This window comes from Setaria viridis, chromosome 9, assembly GCF_005286985.2.
Source record: "Setaria viridis chromosome 9, Setaria_viridis_v4.0, whole genome shotgun sequence".
In the NCBI taxonomy this organism is placed as follows: Eukaryota; Viridiplantae; Streptophyta; class Magnoliopsida; order Poales; family Poaceae; genus Setaria; species Setaria viridis.
This window is the reverse complement of record NC_048271.2, coordinates 4058901-4065205: the sequence shown is the minus strand read 5'-3', so window position 1 is coordinate 4065205 and position 6305 is coordinate 4058901. Positions and strand designations below refer to the sequence as shown.

At 45.4% G+C, this 6305-nt stretch overlaps 1 long non-coding RNA gene across 1 annotated transcript; it reads left to right on the top strand.

The window, feature by feature from the left end:
* Positions 1 to 3031: 3031 nt before the first annotated feature.
* LOC117837098 (uncharacterized) lies at positions 3032 to 4962 on the top strand. The gene is made up of 2 exons (XR_011897105.1): positions 3032 to 4115; positions 4209 to 4962. It is a non-coding gene; the product is annotated as an uncharacterized lncRNA (long non-coding RNA).
* The last annotated feature ends 1343 nt before the right edge of the window (positions 4963 to 6305 follow it).

Below are 6305 nucleotides of genomic sequence, written 5' to 3'. Positions count from 1 at the left end.
AACGAGCTTGGGATAAGGGGCGCGGCGCGAGTGGGTGAGACGGGGATAAGGGGGAGTGAGGTGGGCGCCGGGGATTGGCGCCGAGGCATCCGCCGTGGCCGCGTCGGCGCGGGCGCACAGATTTTGTGGGGTCGCCGGCTTCCGGGCTTGTGGCTGCGGTGAGGCTGCTGCGGCAGGGATTGATTTCCGGGTGGGTTGGGCCGTGTGCTTGCCATATGTTGCTACTTTTTGGGTTTGTCGTGAAACTTTTTGGATTAATTTTCTTGGATAAATAGCAAAAAGGTTCCAGCTTCAACGATCTTGTTCAGAATATGGATCAGCGTACAGCGTACGATTATTATTATTACAAAGAGGTAGCAAAAGCCACATAAACCGTCAACACGTTGTAAAGTAGACACAACCTAGAATAAAAACAAGTTTTGTTATTATTGACCGATTCTATTACCATCTAGTTTGAACCATTTTTATTTTATACATGAACCAAATAATCTATGCAACTAAACACACCCTAAAGAAGGTCAATCTATGTGAGGATAAAACTTTTTTTTTGGACCTTCGCAAGCAATTATCAAGGAAAGAGAGCTTTTATTTTTTGAACAGAAAGATAACTTCATTTGCCCCCACTCCGTCAGTGTATGTTTCTTCCAAGTACTACACATCTCCCGACTCTGCTATTTCTTAAACTGACCGAGAACGGTGTTTCATCATCTTAAATTTGCCAGTGAAGTGAATAACAGGCAAAAAGCTGAATTACAAAGTTCAGACTTCAGGGGGCTGATTTCGGGGATGGGCCGTGTTCTTGCCGCGGAGAGTTTGGGCTTGCACATACGCACGGCAAATTGGAATTGATGAAGGATCGAGCTTGCCGTGTTGTCCACATATCCAGTAGTAGCAAGTTATACAAAGTTCTAGCAGAAAAGCCTCTATCACAATCGATGAGCAAAGTTTAACTGTCAATAACCTTCCAACTTGTCGTGCCTTCTGGAATTGTCATGTCTGGTTTCCGTATGTCTCGCACTCCAAAGCAGCTCATACGTATGTCTTCATCATGTGGAGAAACGGGGTACAACTACCCGGCGGCGACAGCAACGAAGAAGAAGCCGGCTGATGATGGCAGAGGGAAAAATATAGGAGTACGGCATGGAGTGGATGTGATTAACCAGAGTAACTGTCAGTCTACATCTCAATGCACTCTCCCACCGAAATGACACCATGGAAGCTTTCGGCAATGGCATGCCTCATAATATATAGCGGCACGAGATGAAGAGTAGTTAAGACACGTTGGAGGAGCTCGCACGAGGGGTGCATAAACAGGGCACAAGTGTGGTGGTGCTGGTGTAGCACATGGCAAAAGCTCCTCTATCAGCAGATTTTGGGTAGCAAACATGTGGTTGTATTTCTAAAGCTAAACCAGAGTAACTAAGAATTAATATAGATAAAAAAAATGCTGCTGTACTATTTTTCTTTGCGATGTTTCATTCCGCCTCTGTCTAAACTAATTATTTTTAAAAAATTCATTTTGGAACTATCCTTGATATTTTTAAGTAATTTTTGTCATCATGCATAACAATAAAAGCTAGAAAACCTTTGGTACTAGTCATGCAAAAAAAAAGATAAAAGGATGATGACGATTACCATCGCTGCAAGAGCAATCATATGTGCCAATGGCTACATTTGCAGCAGGCGGCAGTTACTCGTGTTGTCCCGGCTCACGATGCTGCTCATTCCAAGAGTTGTTCCATGCTTCAGTTCATATGGCTTTTCAAAATCCGCGTATATTATTATGTCTCCTTCCTTATGCGCCTCGGGGGAAATCCGGCGTGGCGGCGTGCGCACGGGCCCACGGCCCGGCAGATTTTGTGGGTGCTACGACGGGGTTGGAAAACTAATTGGACAGCCTGCGTACTGAAAGACACGAGGCAGGTGGTGCGCAGAGGACTAATCTTCTGTCAGGTTAATTATGGAGGAGAGTCAACCTGCACATTGTAAAAGCTCATTCTTCATCAGCAGGTCTGGCTGGCCAACAACGCCTTGTGCGGTGTGGCTGTTTTGTGTTGTGTAGGAAACATGCATGGTGTCGTGTTTCTAATGCGAAACCAGAGTAATTAAGAACAATGTAGATAAACACACTGCCGTTCCTAACTTCTGCGATGTCGTCTGTGTAAACCATTTCTTTTTTTTTCTTCTGAAAAGTACTTTTCCGGAAGATTCTTGTTATTTCTACGAGTAATTTTATTTTCGTCATTTGCATGCATAACAAAAAAAAAGGAAAGTGCTGCAAAACCTTTCAGTCTCCTAGCTAGATGATCTGCAGGAGCGAAGTAGCAGAATGTGTCTCCTCATGGATCTGAGCCATTCTGTTAAACAAATGTTCATCTGCTCCCTGATTTCTGAAGTGCGCTGGCCGAATCCGCTGCCTGATGAGGACTAGCATTAGCGCGAGGTCTCCGGCTGACCTTGACGATCATCTCGTAGGCGTTGGTTGGTTGGTGTAAGCTGATCAGTAGGGTGCCTCTTCCTGCTGCCGCTCATTTCCAAGCACGCGCTCCCCTTTGCATGAGTATGTGCTTATGACAGGAAATGGATGAGAAGCACCCAGGCCAGATGAATTGAAGGCTCTCTATCCTGTCGAGTAGCGAGTTCGAAAAATGCAGGCGAGTCTTGAGCTTTTCTTGCAACGCTACCGGCCGGGGATGACTGTTTGACTCGTACCCTTCTTTTCAGAGACTAATGGTATGTTTATCATCGTCTTAATAAGCATTTCGTTCAACAGTAGCAATGAAGCCGAGAATTACAAAGTTCTAGGCGAAGAGGATGGATCACAATTGATGAGTGAAGTTTAACTGTCAATGACCTTTCCACTTGACCATCTGAACCACCCTGTCCTGCAATCCTCTGGGAACAGTCATGCCTGGTTTCCCTATGTCTCCCACTCCAAAGTAGCTCATACATTCTGGGATGAATATAATCGTCTTCGCAGAGAGAGAGGAAAAAAAAAACTACCTGGAGTGGATGTGATTGACCAGACACCAGAGTAACCATCAATCTATCTCTAGATGCACTCTCCAAAGAAATGGCACCACTGAAGCTTTCAGCAGTAGCATTTCTCAGCAATATATAGCGGCATGAGATGAACAGTAGTTAAGAGTTAAGACAGGTTGGAGGAGCTCGTTCGCAGAGGCAGGTGGTGCGTGAGCTATAGGTGGTAGTATGGAGTATAAACCATTTTTTGGTATGGGTAATTGTGTAATTAACATAAGTTATATTAATTGATATCGCGCCGTCGCCTCCGCCGCCTCCTCCCCGTTGTGGCCGTGGCCGGCTGCCACTCCCTAGGTCTCCTCCGGCCCTCCCGCCGCCACCCCAGGGCATCCCCGCGCATCCCCTGCCCGGCCGCCACCCCAGGGCGCGTCCTCCTGCACGTGCCGCCGTCCAAGGGCGCCAGCTTCCCGTGCCGCCGTCAGAGTCGCGGGCGGCAGCGCGGCGCTACGAACGCCCCTGTCCAGCCGCCACCCCAACGGGCGTCCTCCACGTGCTGCCGGCGCCCCAAGAACGGAGGGCATCGCGTCGTCCCCGTCGCGCCCTTTCCGGCTGCTTCCCGTGCGCTTTGCTATACAGCATCTGATGCCTTCTACAAGCTGAGCAACGCCAGGGAACAAATTCAGTCATATGTATGTGATGGTAAGTGTTCCTTCTGTTTGAAATTTTACTTAACTATGCTCAATTGAGTCCATGTTTGCATTCTGTCTTTGTACAGTTGTGCTCGTACTTGTCCTATCACCTCAGCTTGGTATTTGGTCTTCTCAAGTACTTGCAGACTCTGTATCATTGGACTATTTTTTTCTATTTGTTAATCTACTGAGATAAATTGTACTTTCTGTTAACATCATTACTTAGTTTCTTTTATCAGTACAAGGACTCAAGGAGAGGCGAGAGTTGTGTTTCTAACTTTCTATACCGCACAAATCACAATTCGAATGAACTTATTAGCAATTCTTATTAGCACTTCAGTGCTTATTTCAGTCATTAGAACTACTGTTCCAATTCTGGACTTGGATGACGCATTTGAGTAGAAGAATGACATTGCAAAAGTTGTTGAAGAGGAGCTTGAAAAGGTTTCTGTCACACATTTGTTTTTAACTACTTGTGTTGAATTTGCTTTAGAGCATGTAGAATCTTTTAACTGGTCTGGCTTGTTTGTGGTGTAGGCAATGTCTACATATGGCTTTGAGATCGTTGATACTAAGCCTGATGACCGTGTCAAGAGAGCAATGAACGAGATCAACGCACGCAAGTGCTTTACCATTCGCATAAGCATCAGATTAAATTAGCAACACAACATTTGCTTGGGCACATGCATCTATGATTTTTATCGATTAATCTTACATGTTACCCTTCCAGTTGTATGGTACAACTGCTAGGATGGGGTTGCCATCCAGTGAGAAAGCTGAGGCCGAGAAGATAATCCAGATCAAGAAAGCCGAAGGAGAGGCTAAGGCAGTGTCAGGCCATCGTGGGCGGGCTGAGGGACAGCATTCTTCTTTTTAGATAATGGAAACAAGGTTCCAGCCTCTACACCTTTGAAAAGTGTACATAGCCGTTGAGGGACAGCATTCTTGCCTTATTGGAGAACGTCCCTCGCACCACTGCCAAGGATATCATGAACATTGTCCTGGAGCAGTCAAGGATGTCGCGGCACATATAAAAGATGGCTTGATGCAGGCCCATGTGCAGTGAGAGGGCCCTGGGAAAAGAAAGTATTGGTTTTGATTGCAAAACGCAATGTTGAGGGCACCAGTTATGTGGTGCTTTAAACTTTTGAATTATATGATATAGCTAGACTTGCTCAGTTCCATGGTTTCTGAATGGTCAGTAGGCTTTTATATTGACCGGAGCACTTGTGAGTGAGCCTGGATATCCTAAATGTTTGTGAGAAACCAAGTTAAGATGTGCCTTGGTCTATTTGTGATGAGTGATTGATGGGATGATTTGAGGCTTTTTTGGTTGAGTCCATATTTCATATGTGCATGATCATGCTAACAACTAACCGGAGGTGTGGTGTTGTGTGAGTTGTGTTGTGGTGTGTGTAAAATATATCTTGTGTGTTGTGTCTTTTAGCTTGTGATGTGCAGGTCTCTTGGCTTGTGATGGCTTTGCTTAACCTCTTGTGCAAGCTTTTCAGAGTCTCATTTTGCGTTTGCTTACGCTATGCTTTGAGCGTTTCTAATCGTTCCTAGGGTGAGCTTGTCACGAGTTGACTTGTGTTATCTTGACGATTAGAAGTGAGGTGTGTTTGGGTAGCAATCGGGATATAGACCTTGTTCTCGAAGAGAATTTTTAAAGGTTCATATTCACCCCTCTCTTGTCCCTGTCCGATCCTTCAGGTTGTGTGCAAAGTCTGTTTGGATCGGACTCGATGCATAATATTCAAAGTGCAGCTTCTGAGAATTCTGTGTTTTTTTGCTGCAGTGATGTTCTTTTGCAAAATCTTTAAACGACAAGATGTCTGTTGCTAGTGAAGTGGACTGCAAAGTGGTATTGGCAAATTTTAGTGCTCAGTTAGGTTGTTCTACAATTCTTTATAAGACAATATAGTTTTTCTAATAATGGATAAACATCCGGCCTCTATATCCACATTTAGACATATCCACATTCAGCCTCTATATCCTCGCGTTGCCCCTCTCGGCGACACGGGCAGAACCCTAGCACCGCCACTAGAGACCCCACGCCACTCTCTCCCCTGCCATGCTGCCGCCAGAGCCGACCGCCGGAAGCTCGTGCAACGACGAGGAAGGTGGTGGCGAGGCATTCTCCTTTGCTTCTTGTCGTTCTGCTTTGCCTGCATGCACGGGGCGGCGGCGGCGGTCCCCAACCTTAGGGACGGTGATGGCACATCGATCTTGGCTGGCCGTGGCCGGATCCGGGTTCTCATCCGTCGGATCTAGCTTTCTTTCTTTGTCCTGTGTACTTCTCTTGGTGTGTTTCTCAATTTTGAGAATTGGAATCTAATACAGTATAGTTAGATTTTTTGTATAACACTTTTCAACAAAGAAAAATCATATTACTTGAAAGCACGCTGCACTGATAGTATACATAAACATTTTGCAAGTGAATCCTAGGACAAGGTTTCTCGCACAATATGATGTATACAACACACCACCCAACAAACACATTTGCACATCCGTTATTATGCATCATGTAACAATAGAATGTACATACATAACGTGATAACGACTTGCCTAGAACAAACTTAGATGCAGTCAGTAAAGAAAACACATTTAAGAGGTTTTGGCGAGAAATCCAAT